At 35.3% G+C, this 15,533-nt stretch overlaps 2 long non-coding RNA genes across 2 annotated transcripts; one reads left to right on the top strand and one right to left on the bottom strand.

Annotated features, from left to right (window-relative positions):
• Positions 1-1,191: 1,191 nt before the first annotated feature.
• On the bottom strand, positions 1,192-1,712 carry LOC143591569 (uncharacterized). The gene is made up of 3 exons (XR_013145707.1): positions 1,635-1,712; positions 1,445-1,561; positions 1,192-1,331 (listed from the first exon to the last, which is right to left on the bottom strand). It is a non-coding gene; the product is annotated as an uncharacterized LOC143591569 (long non-coding RNA).
• Positions 1,713-4,185: 2,473 nt separating this feature from the next.
• Positions 4,186-8,639, top strand: LOC143591568 (uncharacterized). The gene is made up of 3 exons (XR_013145706.1): positions 4,186-4,253; positions 4,333-4,550; positions 8,113-8,639. It is a non-coding gene; the product is annotated as an uncharacterized LOC143591568 (long non-coding RNA).
• Positions 8,640-15,533: the final 6,894 nt, after the last annotated feature.

Below are 15,533 nucleotides of genomic sequence, written 5' to 3'. Positions count from 1 at the left end.
GTGTATAGTTTGGATTATAAAACACGAATGCATATATGAAAACACACACACACATTACACATATACATATATTACAAACCTCTACGAATTTGAGCTTCTACTTTCTTTTGAAGAGTCAATGCCTTTTCGTGGTTTTGTGAATTCTGCAAATCCATAATCACATGATTTTAGTACCGAAGAAATATTCTAACTCCAGGTATAGGATATTAGTATATTACTCAACTAAAATAATCCAGTCTTAGTATTAATCAGTTAAACTGTTTTGGAAATTGTTGATTTTTGTTGAGCAATAATTCAAAGTCTCAAGTTTATCTTATTATCTGAGTATTGTTAGTATGATTATGAATAAGGCCTAATTAGTAAAATGGTCACAATTTGTTTCCTTTTATCTAGTATTGTTTGATATTCCGGTTTGGTGTGTGTAATCTGATTTGCTATTGCGTAAAGCATACCATTTATCGAACATTATTATCAAATCATTCAGTAAAGCGCAAGTTCCATAAGTCCTCTAACGATTGTATTTTCCTCCAAAAAATGGAGTGTTGGAACAAAAGACTCGTGGCAACGAGTATGTTACAAGCAAAAAACTTAAGTAATCAGTTCTATAGTAGCGGGCACACACCATACCGTTTGAAGCACACTATGATCATAAACCATCGGTTGATCATCCCAAATGTGCATTGTATTGTTTGAACACGTTCCCCTAAAACTGCCTACGCCCTGAGTGTGTGTTAGTGATGGTGTAAATGTGCATTGTATTGTTAACTAGGGTTTTACAAGATGGAGTAGTTAACCCAAATTTACATAACACATCCTTAACATTTACTAATTACATGGTGGATTGGTTCTAATTGGCTTCACGCACAAGCAGAAGAAACCGAGTCAATCTATTGATGTAGAAAAAAAAAAGCTAGTCTGGTCATACCTCGATGCAACGATTAAGAAGTTCCAGACTCTTGTTGTACTCCTCGCATCTATAGTATCCGAGAGCTAGCTGATACGTTTTATCTGGCATTCGCTCGTTGTTGCTATTGTTGTCATTCTTTAAGAAACCTGTATCAATAGATGTGAGTTCAAATGAGAGACCCTATTTACTTAATGACTAAACATAGATCATGTGATTCCTATTTACTTAATGACCAAACATAAAGATAATAGCCAGATTCAGTTTAAAGGTTCATATATGCACCTTCTTCCAAGAGCTCTATCCCATGAAGTACATCTTCAACTTGCATCGAGTGAACCAGGGTATACGTTAGGCGCGTAAAACATTTATCTATATCTTCATCGGAGGCAACCTTTAGAGCGGCATTATATTGATTATGACAGTCCTGAAGGAAGCTCTAAATTAAAAAACTAGACATATAAAATGAAACTGATATATATATATATATATATCATTTTCTCTTACAAAGGATTATGCTCTCATGTAGTATTGATATACCTTGATAACCGATGGATCATCTATCCAACGGATCTTATGATCTTTGGCGAAAATTGTTCTTAGAGGCTTGAAAAATTTTCTGGTTGCAACCTGCATTTTTGTCCATCGCCTACCACACTGTATATAAGCAAAAGGGCGTGAGGTAAGAAGACTGTAAAGATATTATTAAAACGATTAATGAAAAGGCTACCCAGTTTGATTGTGAGCCAGATGTGTTGTTTTGGCTGATATCTGGAGTTGCAGGCAAGCTACCGATCATTTCCATGGCGATTGACGAGTCAGAAAGAGTCGTTGAAATTTGGTTTCGGATTGCATAATAAAGTCGAGCTTGTTGTTGACTTTTTTTTGGCAACTTCTACGCATTTACATAAAACGCGGTTACTAAAAGTGAAAATAATAATAATAATAATAATAATAATAATAATAATAATGTGATATGAAGATGGAGAGGACTACGTGAAGCCTAGCAGTTTCCATTCAACTTACCACCAGTTCCATTATTCCATGTTTAATTTACCGCATTATCTTTCATTTTATGTTTATATTTAATATATTGAATATTGGTTAGAAAAGAGGGAAAAAATAAACGTAATTGTTTTATTTAAAATTTCTTCTGAAGGTGTTTGACTTGGGTATTATTGGCCGACAGCATGTTTCAAAAGTCACTACACGTTTCCGGGTTAGTTAAGTGGGAGTGGCGAGTAGTTGGTTCAGACAGAGAGTATTTGAACATGGTTAATTGTATAGAAATTAATAATTAATTTTCGAGAAATTATATTTATATCATATATGATAAATGCATTAATATTTATAACAAAATACATGTGAATATTTTGTTATAAACAAAAATGACAAACTATGAACTAAAATAATAATATTCATTCTTTTATATATATGCGATTCAAAAAGGGATAGTGACGCAGCTTGTTGCCCGCTTGCCTTCTGTTTCGATATAATCCAAAAAACATGATAATGAAAAAAAATTCTACTTTATGTTGGGTTTATATTCAATTCGATATATATATAGACATTTGAAATTATGTTTTATTTTTTAAATCAAAATCCACTCGAATTAACCGGCTAGATCAAGATCAAAGTATGGTTGAGATTGACCGTATTTGATCTATTACAAATGATAGGGCGGAGTTCAAGTTTGTCACCTTAACATCATTCACTATCACGATACTCGGTGAATACTCGCCCTTCTAACAAGGCTGGTCCTCACCGGTCAGTTTCCAAAAAGTTTCCAAACCCTCTCTCTTTTCAACAACAGACTAGTCAGTTTCTCTTTCTTTCATATCCTAAGGCAGCCATGAAAGGCTGTGATATAGAAGGTCTCATGTTAACTTAAATTCGTATTATATTGTAAATTGTTTGTGTTTATTAATTACTAGTTTTAGAGCCCGTACTTATACACGGGATAATTCAAATTATAAAATTATAAGTAAAACAAATAATTACATAGCGTATATGAAAAAAAATGTATTACATCTATGCTTGTATCTATAAAATGTGTACATAAATTAATTTAATTTATATCACAAAATGATTTTTTTTAAATGAGCTTAATAAAAAAAATGCCCGTGCAAAATCGTACCCGAGAATGTTTCTTTCTATTGAAAAATTCATTCTCGGTGTCATATGTGTATAATTGAAAGAATTTTAGTTATGAACCAATTTCGAAAATAAGACTTTTCATACGATAGTTGTTCTAACTACTCAACCTAAATACAAAAGAAGCGTTGCCTTTATTGATATATTTATCAATTTACCACCCATCAAAGGAAAGTATGATATTAAATTGTAGCAATGGATGTTCTTCAAGAACTATGTTTTTCTGAGCTACATCATAAAAAAGATTTTGATAAGTTTCAGAGGGCTTCTCGACTTTGTCATAACGACAACATAAAAAATAATATGTTAACCAATTCAATTTTGTGAATATTTTGTTTCATTTGAGCATAGTTTTGCATGACATACTTCTCATACAACGTTCTGATCATCATTGAAGAAAAAACTAATGTTGACATAAATATTTCAAATTTGATAAAAGTTAGAAGGAATGATAGGCATGGGGGTGGCATGTCGAGAGTTTTTGCAATCTTTTCTTAAATTTTAATTTTGAAGGAAAAATAGTCAATTTGCCAAATCCCGAACCTTTTGATTAATTCAAAAAATGCCCTTAAAAATAAACTTGAAACTCGAATCATGTTTAAAATTCTAACTTTCATACCTTTGACATTTTAAAGTCAGCACTTTGAACCCATAACAAATTTGACGATAAATCTATTTTGCATTCTCAAACTTTTAAAAATACTCAAAATTTTCATTTTTGACCCTTAACAAATTTTGACCTAAATGTAGTTAACTTGTATCAAACAATCTATTTACCAACTTTTGACCCATAAAATCAAATTTAACTTCCACAAAAAACCCGAAACAATTTCATTTGAGAAACATGATTTGTTGTTGATTTTTAGAATTCACCAAGTATTTTGAAATATATAGTAAAATAGTATGTTAATATTTATATTTATAAAAATATATAGATATTATATAAATATAAATATAGTGTAAAAGGAAAGTGAATAATTATTGATTTATTATATATATTAGGATATATTAGTTTTGGAGAGAAAAAAATTGTGAGAATTAACCAAAATATGACAAGTGTTTCCATTTATTTTACTTTATTCGAATAGGTAGATTTTATGACTATCAAAAGTGATTCTTAATTCTTGTTTCAGTTTGTTGCTTGTGATTCTGATATCAACATCTCAAATGGTTAAATTCTTGGTCGCTCTAAAACGTGAGCCACCATTATCAATATTTTCATGTTAATGGCATAAACATAATGCGACCCTGTTTTTGTTTTCATTTAATGACAGTTGTACATTGGGCAGGAATAGTTGAAAAGTATGCGTTGGTTACATTGATCACATATTTAATGGATGTTTGGGAACTCGGACTCATTCATGCTGCTGGTTTGATCAACTTATGGGTCGGCACAACAAAACTCTTGCAGTTCGCCTTACTCTTTCTTCTAGATAATTGCGTCCGCAATAGCTACTCTATGCTCGTCTTCTCTACCACAGCTTCTGGCCTGGTAAGTAATACCATTTCCATCAAAACGTAATGGGCATATTACATATATGAAACCAGGCCCCAGAAAAACTAAAACACAAAAAGCTGTTTATCAGACCGGACAAAATCAAAACCATAAAACCTACTTTAATTTATTCCGTTACCTCATTCTCAACATCAGGAATCAAAAAGTAAAGAACCTAGGAGGACTTGGAAAGGGGTTTATATTAATGGAATTGCTGAATTGGTACCAGGTATCGAACACAAACTCAGACACATTTGTTATTTGAGAAACTTCACAAAATTCAATTGTTCATATAATCTAACCTATCACGTTTAGACTACAATTAGGATTGCTAAATAATAGGACATAATAATTATACTAACAATTAAATCTGAGCACATTTAATTGTTTATAGTTATCTATTCCTTAAATCATGTTACTTAGTCTTGCACGCCAAGTAACGCACTTGAACCGAAATTCCCAACATATATACCTAAATAATGGAACCCAGCAAATTCGGGTTAACAATCTAACAATCTATACCTGTCTAAGGTAGTAATATTTGCATCTTAACCCTTCTCTCAAGGTTTCAAAGGAATATGAACAAAACGCTAATCAAAATAAGAACACACTATTTAAGAGAACCCACGCTAATCAAAATAATATTTGCATCTTAACCCAACTGGGTCCACGAGACAACTAATTAATCCAAAAACCCATTATACTAACCAATCTCTGGCTGGCCTACTTGGCCTAACCCCCCCCCCCCCCCCCCCCCCCAAATTTCCAAGTTGGATTTATGGAGGTCTTTCAACTCGAGCTAACCTACGCACCTCTTGAAAGTTGAATCTTGCGAGCCTTTGTCAAAATAGTCACCTATTGCTCTTTTCCACTTCATTCCCTTCAATACATTTTCAAATGAAGTGATATCGAGACTTGATGTGTTTTGTCTCACCATGAAACACATGATTCCTCATGAGGGGAATTGCGCAGGTGTTATTAATCATCAACTTCATACTTTGTAACGATTCTCTGGTTACTTCCCTTAAAAGGTCTTTGAGTCAAACTGCCTTACAAGTAGCTGTAGAAGCTGCTATATATTCCTCCTCACATGAATAAAGAGCCATAGCTACTTGTTGTGAACACCACATTGCGGTAGATGAACCGAACTAGAAAATATGACTAGTTGTACTCCTTTTGTCATCCTCATCCACATTGTGACTACTATATATCGCTATAGTAAACCAATCCCTTTGATCTGTCTCGTTTGAATATATTCACAAAGTTCATAGTTCTTTTCACATACCTCAAAATGCGTTTAATTGCCAAACCATGTGATTCTCTTGGACTTTGCATGTACAAACTAACAAGCCCGACTGAGTATGACAAGCCGGCTCGCGAATGAAATAGGTATTTCAAACACTCGACAATATTCCGGTGTCTTGTAGCATTGATCTCTACCTCGTTATCGGTTTTACACAACCGTAAGCCATGATCCATAGGCACGTGAGTGAGGTTGCATTTTTTCATTCCCGGTTCCTTTAGGGTTTTAAGAGCGTATCCTTTTGGATTGATTCGTATCCCCTCATTGCTTTGTGAAACTTCAATATCAAGATAATAAGTTACTTTTCTGTAATCCAACATCTCAAACTTGTTCAACATACCATGTTTGAACTCGATTACGATGTTTCGACTCATTCCGGTTACAAAAAGATCATTGACGCAAACTTCCATGATCAAATAATGCTTTTCATTGGATATTCGATACACCAATTGTTCTTTCTTGCACAGACGAACTTCATATCTCTCAAAATATGATCGAATCCTTTTAGTTGAGTTACATAAGTCATCTCCTTTAACTCACATGTAAAATAGCAATCGAATAGTCTCAGTTCGTGCAAGAGTGAGTACCTCCTCAAAGTCGATCTTGGCTTGTTGCACCGTGCAAGTTACGTGCAACTTGCACGTAACTTTTACAACTAAGCGTTTCGTATGTTTATTAATGGTTCCATTGGCATTCTTCTTCACCTTAAAAACCCGTTGTCTCATTATAAACTTACGGGGTTTATCCCATTCGGTTTCTGGGTCCTATTATCGTTTCGGTTAATAGAATTTATCTGGACCTTAATCTCTTTAACTCATTCCTTTGTAATTTTAGCCTCTTGATTAAACTCGGTTCCTCACTGATTGCTAAAAGCAGTTGTTCACAATCAACATTAACCTGTAAAATGTAGTCAGCGAGATATGGTGACTGAAACCAAACATGCACTGATCTTCTCGGTTTTAATATGGCTATTTCGTCTTGCTGGGTTAGTAAAACATGCCTGTTTTGAGTCGCTAAGAAGGCAAAACTATTTGGGTTGTGCCATGAGCGGCCATGCCCACTATTAATTAGGCTAGATTCGGAGTTACCTTGGTTGCTATCGGGTCAATCATTTGAGTCAAAATTGGAATTATCGGTCATTATCGGGTTTTGATGATTCATTCCGGTCCCAATTTGTATCGAACTTCCCCAAACCAACTTAAACAAAAATGGTTCGCCCTCTTCTTCCCCATTCAACCCTTCCCAATTCCACCCGACCTTTTCATTAACACCAAGTCTCGGCTAACGACTATTCTTTAGGTTTTCAGATTTATAAAGTTGGTACGCCGAAGAACCCAGTTCGATTGCAAGATTCACGAGAGGTCTTGATAGCTCATCAATCTTCCTCGAATTAGATGTTTCAACTTTAGCAAATGCAAGACAACTGAACACCGTTCAATATATACTCAGCTTCTCCTTACTGAACATTTCATATGGTGTATGGTATTTTAATAATCTCACTGGCACTCGATTAATTAGGTGCGTGGTGCGTCGAACTGCTTATCCCCACGAATTATTTGGTACCCTCATGACCAAACAAGAATTAAACGTCTTGTACTCGTGGTGTTAATGATTATGCAGAAATTCAATCAATTAACACTGAACTGATAAGAATTTAAAGATATAAAATTGATCAAACAATCAACAAAACTGAATTAGGGTTTTTATTCTCGACTGAATTACGATTACAACGAATCAGGTTGTTAAAATGGTGCCATCTAGCTATACATCTATGCGTACGTTGTCTGACGTCTAATCTCAAATCATTTTAAAAGATCGCCCGGATAGAAGTTGGATAAACATTTTGAAAAAAAAATAATTTATGTTTGACCGTTTATGGCAAGAACGGTTGTTCGGATATTGACAAAACGGCCACTCTAAACAATAATTTTCAATTTTTGACCCCATTGGTCAGTACGACCTCCTGGACAATAATTTTCAAAGTTTCACTTTTTGTTTAAAGGGTCGTCTTAGTTTGTGTAGATGGGCGTTTGACAGCGTAATGAGACCGGTGTAGCTATATCATGACCCTTTTAACATTTTTGTGGATGAAAGGCTTGGGGTTTTCAAAACCACCCAATCGTAGGGATGCCCAAGAACTGTTGATTTGTCATTTTTAGAAGTTTAAAACTGGTTTATCGGTGATGGTCTTTACAAGAAGGGTTGAATAAAATTTTGTTTTCAAGGGTTGAATAAAGTTTTACTTTCTGTGAATAGGGCATGTGGCTTATGTGGATATCAACGCCTTCATGGCTTTTTAGTCGCACTACAGGATCATGTAGTGAATATAGAATGAAATGCATAAGTGAAACACAACAATCACTGTTCTACATAGCTTTAATATTGATAATGATTGGAATATCTGCTCGGGAAGCAACCATGGAAACAATTAAGTTCAAAGGCAATGTCTTTCGACGAGAGTTGACAAAGTGCTTTGTAACTTGTAGTGACAAACAAGCTAATCTTATTGTTGGTTTTCTATTTTCATTAACAACATCATGGTCACTCCGATTTGGCCTTTCTACAATTTTTAGCTTTGTGGCATTGTATCTCTTGAAGGGCAAATCATGGTCACACAAACTAGATATCAATGAGCCAGAAAATAGTCTAGTTACAACTGTATTAAGAGCATTTTCCGCCTCAGTTTTAAAGACATTCAAAGTCCTCCCATATAATCCAAGTACAAAGATATTGAAAAATGATATTGAGAAAGATGATCCCCAATTACTTCACAACTCTAGTATGAGGTTGAAGTCTATATTTTTCATTTATTTCTTTTAATTATTATTTAACCAAGAGGTACTAATGGGGTTGTAGCTCAATGGTATCACGGTGTTTGATGGTTGTGTAAAAGTTAGTTTGTTTTATATATTAATTAGTTAATTTTAGGTAAATAAATGAATGAACATTGGTACTTCAAGCATTGCTATGTGTTTTCAGGACATTGGAAGTTAATGAGCTTAAACGAGCTAATTCAGAGCTATCCAAATGAAGATTAAGCAAGTCTCGAGAAGATGGAAGTATGGGGAAACATATATGGAGGGTTAAGAAGGATTCGGGAAAGGATTGGATGAGAAACTTGAAGCCAAAGTGAAAACTGAACAAGATGGGTTACCAGGAAAGTGTCTTTTAGTAAAACGGGCATATCTTGGCCTAGAAAATGAGTTACGGGACTCATAATATATGAATTTCATGTTTCTCGATGAGAGGAATCTGAATATGAAGTCAGTTGCATCTTCTCAATATGCGAAGATGCTGGACATGCATTTTCGCGATATGCGAAGAGGCTTAAAGTCGGCAAAAGTTAGGGTTTTCATTATATAAACGATTTTTCGACCCTATTTCGGATATCACAACTTTCAGAGGTAAAAGAGGAGTTCTAGGGCGATTTTTCATCATTCCAAAGCTTCCGGTTTGTCCTAAGATCTTATGTTAAGATAAGTACTTTAACGATTATGTCGATGTCCGGCTAATTGTGTGTGTTCGTTCTAGGCTAAGGTTTTGTGTGAACTACTGTTTTGATCAGATTCTAATGCTTAATGGTTATAGCTTGATTGAATTTATATGATTTGTCTTGCTTAATTAGTTATTTGGTTGATTAAAGGTTGTGTTTGTGATTATTGATTTGTGTAACGTTTGTTTGGTTGTTCATCAACATTTAAGGTTAGGCTATTGTGTCCTTGAACTATAATCATCAAACCTTATCATTGAATTAATTATCCTAGACATAGAATTGGTAATTGTGGTGTCCGGATTCATTTGTGTCAACAATTCGGTTAGGGTATCGTTTGTCATCATAAATCAAACCATAGGACTAGCAATTATTATAAAACCAAAGACTAAAGAATATGTGATTAACGTATGGAACACATAACCCGAACCTAGAATGAATACTTTTTATTAATATTATTTACAAATCTTTTAAGTAATCATTAGTTTTAATTAAATCTTTTTTTAAAAACCGCTTGACATCGTCTGTCCGCTTAGGTTAACTAATTAGTTATAAATTAAATAAACTTGTACTTTCCTTGAGTCCCTGAGGAGACGACCTTACTTACCCGTACTTATTATAGGTATTTAAGTCTTTAAAATTGATTGTTTGAGTAGACCGCGACAACCTACGTCAGTGTTCAATAAGATGGAGTCCATCTCTTAGGGTTCATGTTCAGTATTGAACAAAAATGTGGTACTAGTTTGTTAAAAAAATTTGGGTAACCAAGAGGTAGGTAGTTTAATCATGTTTATTTACTCTTCCACTAATTTCATTGAAACTTGTTTTTAGGTTGTTGGAGAACGTTGAAGAGACTAAAACCCTTTTAAGGATATTACCAGCCGGTGTTGTGTTCGTTTACTTTGGGATATTAAGTTCAATGGTGAACACTTACTTTGTTAGACAGGGAGACACTTGAATTCTTCTATTATTATATGGAAGCCCTTAAATTCCCTTATTATAATATCGATCCCTTTGGATCCCTCTATTATAATAAAGAATTTTCTTGGTGCACCACAACTATTTTCGATTTCTGAGTTCGCAAAGAGCCAATTCCAAAAATTCACAAGGAAACCGACTGAAGATAAACGTAAGTACTCTCATTTGCGGGATATGAAAAATGCTATGGTCTATGCAATCGTGTGTTATTTGGCAGCTGCCATAGTGGAGAAATCAAGATTAAATGTGATAAGTAAGAATGCTCCCGAAAACAAGCCCGAATATATCATCCCTATGAGGACGTTTTGGCTAATACCCCAGTTTGTATTACTTGGTATGGTTGCTGGGTTGATGGAGAGAAGCATGGAGATGTTCTTCATCAGACAGATGCCGTCATCTATGAGAAACTATGGGATTTTAGTTTCAAAAGGTTTCATGGGGATAGGGACAATTTGTAGTGTGTTGTTTGTGTATGCTATTGGTAAGATCAGCGAGATAGGAAGGAGACCAAGTTGGTTTTAGCATAATACGGAACATAGCCGGTTAGACCTGTTTTATTGGCTATTAATGGTGTTATGTATTGTAGTTTCGATGACATGGGTTATGTTAAGTAAATGCGTCACATTAGCATGGAATAAATGTCTACGTCTCAATTATAATGAAGATGACATTCGTAAAGTACTTGTACCAGGGAGAGATATCGACTCGTTAGAGGATGGAGAAATTGGTAACCCGATGATCGAGGCCATAATTGTGGAGTACATTGTGGCGAAGTCACGCAATAAAAATTTAGGAATTAAACAACTTGGTTTATGATTTTTTAAATATATGATTAGTAAATTGTAATTTCTGGTTTCTAGTTTCTTACTAGAAATCATTTTCTTTATGCAAGCTTGTTTTTCTAAATAATATGCTCAATAGAGTAAAAGAAACTAATACATGGAAGTGTGTTTTGTTTAGTAACCAAAATAAATTATCGGTACCAACTATTGTATTTTTCATTGGTGGTTGACGAAATTGCATTGAACCAAAATGAACTGGAGTTGTGCTGTATATTGTAATTTTTTTGTTATATGTTGTCGATCCACTCGGTCAAATTATTTCCCACATTTAAGCTATTGACCCACTCGGTTAAAGTAATTTCTAGATTTAAATTTTGCGGTGAGTTAATAGCAGTTTTTGTAACTTTCATGTTAGTAGGAATAACAGCTTGTTATTTCCATTGTTTTAATTGTCTGTGTTTTTATCATAAATTCTATTGTAAATTGAGAACTAGCCCCTTCCAAGTATCCGTGGTAACACTCATGGAAACGGTGATCAGACAGAGGAACTTGTAATTGTAACCCAATTAGCTGCAATAGCTGCCAATTTGAGTCCCTAAACAATGGTGTTGCTACCCTAAAGTCACGACGAGAAGAAGTTCAAGAGTGGGCCATGGAAGTATTATGACAGCGAGTCTTCTCGGTGGAATAACCTATACCGTCCTTCTACAAAGATCATGCTACCCACTTTCAGCATTGATGATTCAAAAGGTTGTATTGTTAAGTCCGAAAAGTACTTCAAATAATGCAGTGGTTTAAACGAAGATAAGGTTGATGTATCTGCTATGTGCCTCGAAGGAGACGCTCTCAATTTGTATTCTTGGCTATCTACAAATCAAGAGATGTCGTTTTGAGAGGAACTTGTACATGCTTTACAAAAAATCTTTGGTTCGTTCCAAAAACCCAATGAATACCTTGGTAGCATTTGTCAAGAAGGCACCCTACAATATTAATGTTAGTATTTCACAAAGTGGTCAGCCAAGGTCTCTAATTTGCCAGACCACTGTCAATTGGATGATTCTAAATGGGCTCAAGGATGACAGAAAATCCGAAGTACATATTCACGAGCAATGTTAAAATAAAAATGCATAGAGTCATAAGAAGTGTAGGAAACAATATAGACTATTGGATGAAATATAATGCATATATGTGTGGGCCCTCGGGTGGGTAAAAGTGAAATTGTACTAATTTTGATGTTATTTTACTAATTTCGTGAAAATAACATTAAAATTAGCGGAAGCTTAACCAAGCATCATGTGGTGGCGATGATGGCCGAAAGACAAAAGTACATGCACCAATCAATCGGTTTCCTAATGGTTGAGTGTTATGTGCCTTATGTCCAATGCTTGATGCAATACTACTATAGAGCTGGTGGTCTGATCGGAAGCAGCCTCTTTATTCTACGGGGTAGAGGTAAGGCGGTCTACATCTTATCCTCCTCAGACCCTACCATAGCTTTGCTAATGGTGGGATTTAATGAGTACGATGATGATGGTGATGATGATGATGATGATGATGAATATAATACATAATGGTATGATCAAATCCACTAAAGAAATGTTGAAGGTGAGGTTTGACATAAAAGATATGGGTTTAGCGGATGTGATTATTAGATTGAAGATCATTGTAACCTAAAATGGTAAGTCAAGCTCACTACCTAGACAAGATACTTGAGAAGTGTTGCTATGGTGACCCACGTATTACTCATATTTCGGTTAATACCACCTAACAGTTGACTAAAAACAGAGAAGAGCGTGTGCCTGTAAGGCCCGATCTCGGTGCCCTACATTGGGTGTCGGATTTACTCATAAACACAGTTCTAAATATTAGAGTGAATTAAAACTTTTAGTGAAATCATAAAACATTGACCAATATATTACAAATAATCAAATCTTGTCTTAACAGAATTCAACTTGTCTTAAAACATAACATCAAATATCATAACATTTCTTCTCAAGATGCTAGCCTCCTAGTCCCTACCATGTGTCATCCTCAAGCCAGCTCCTTTAACCTATTTACATGCGTGCATACTAAAATTCAGCTACGCTGAGTGAGTTCTAGTTAAGAAGGTAACATACATTACATTCACATTCTTACATATATGCATCCGAAGATACATATTACATACTTAACCTGCTTACCTTTCATTTAAACATGCTTACGTACATTCTTACTTTCATACTTTCATACATTCGTACTTTCATACTTTAACTTACTTTCATTATTTAGTACATACATAATCGTTCTATGTTTTAAAGAGCCTTTCGCCCTATAACCTTCGCAGATATTATTAGGGCCTGCAACCCTTTACTCTTCACAGATATTATTAGGGTCTGTAACCCTTTACTCTTCGCAGATATTATTAGGGTCTGCAACCCTTTACTCTTCAACCATACAACCATACATTCTTTGCCATACAACTAGACATACATTTAGTTATATATATATATTCCAATATACATCCTCGTATATACCCTTAACTCTTTCTATATCGAACAAGTATCATTTATAAACATTCGTATGATATACACTTACCACTTAAGTTAAGTGTATTAACTAATCACATAAAAGTACGCACACATCCCTGAAAACTTAACAGAGAGATGGGGCTAGAAACTCACCTGAAGTCGGTTTCTTTCTGAGTTAATTGTGATACCCTTCCTTAGCTGTTCACGGCTAACTGTGTAATAATTATAAGTATCAATTAACTACTTCTAAACAAATCATACCTCTAGGTTAGTTAAGTCCCTAACGAACGGGGGTCCGGGGGCAGCGTCCCTGGTAGCGGGGTTTAGGGCGGCAACCCCTAGCTGTCAGGTCAGGTTGGAAAAATTTTATTTTCATTAACAAGCCTTTATTAAAAATTCATTAGAAAAACGAGTCGAGTTAAGTTTTACAATAATTTGGATCGCATAGCTTATGTTAGGGAATGATGTAAGGAGACTTCATCCCATATGGAAAGTGGTAAAGAAAATAAAGCACTTTATAAGGAGGGCAGTTTCAATGATAATGTTCTTATGTGGCCAACCACTCTCCCTAGTCCTAGCGGAGGGTGCAAAGCACCCGACGCTCATGCGCTCGGGCGATGGGCGCAATGTGGCGCTTTGATGGCGCACTTGGCACTTCGCACGCTCGCATCGCCGCTTAAGAGCCGCCTTTGTATTTTTGGATGATGAGAAAAGATCAATATATGGCAAGTTACCAAAGATCAGGGACTAAAAATGAACATATTTGAAGTTTTGCATCTTCGTGATACGCAAAGAATCCAAGTTGCGTCTTCGAGTTTGGATTGCATCTTCGCGATACGCGAAGATGCAGGACACGTCACGGGACACGTGTCACCACGCGGTGACACGTGGCAGGCCGTAGTGACACGTGGCGACACATGGCAAGCCTACGCGGCGACCCAGGAAAGCTAGTGCACCTTCGCGATACGCGAAGTTGCAGAATTTTTTTTATAAATAGATCGGCCATGGGGATTTCACACTCATCCCTCACACACTCCAAAAACACACATAACCTCGATAAGCGTGCCATAACCCTGATATGTTGATATTCTGATTTTTTTGGCCTCGAAGTGCGTGTTAGAATTCTACATCGTTACTCTCTCGACTTTCCTCCAAGTAGAAGTGCGATCCAAGTAGAGCATAAGGCATTTCGTAAGCCATACAAGGTAGGGGTTCTGCCCGATTATTATATTATAAATGGCTTAGACCCTAGTCGGGGATATAGCCCATACCTTGATTATATAATAAAGTAAGAAAATAGATTTTTATAAGTCAAGATTATTGATGAAATATTGTTTCTCTATTATATATATATTTCTTATGATAAAATAAATTTGAAATGTACGTTTCTTCATGAAAAAGAAACGTGGTTTATAAATGATTAACAAAAGAAAGGACTAGAGGTCCTTATATTTTATAAAGGAGATAAATATCAAGGTAAAGGTTATGCAATCGAACTAAAGGTTTGAAGCTAGATCGTTGATCTAGTACTTATAAAACGTTATTCTCGTACTATAGGTCTGAGGTAACCAGACAAATCGGTGAGAAACACCAAACAAGAAGAAAAGGTGAATACGTCCAACTTTTTATAAAACAAGTCTGTGAATGTTTGCATAGGATTATATCCCTAAAACTTTATAAACAAAAGTAATCGCTGACCCTCAGGCTATTGTATATGTTTGTTTGGATCCTTACATATGTGGGTAGACGGTGGGCACACCACACCACACTTGTTAATGCCTTCGCCACGTTGGGCCGGACCTAAGTAATGTCTGAGAGGGGATTATCTCGTGTATATTGATAGTTTCTAAGATCTCGATGCTGCGGTATCGCTGAGAGGTTTCAAGTAGAACTGGATGTTTATAATAGTAAATTTAATTT

Source organism: Bidens hawaiensis, unplaced genomic scaffold (genome assembly GCF_021521415.1).
Source record: "Bidens hawaiensis isolate Kalapana, Puna unplaced genomic scaffold, B.hawaiensis_p1.1 tig00039908_1, whole genome shotgun sequence".
Taxonomy (NCBI): Eukaryota; Viridiplantae; Streptophyta; class Magnoliopsida; order Asterales; family Asteraceae; genus Bidens; species Bidens hawaiensis.
This window is presented reverse-complemented; position numbering and strand designations above follow the sequence as displayed.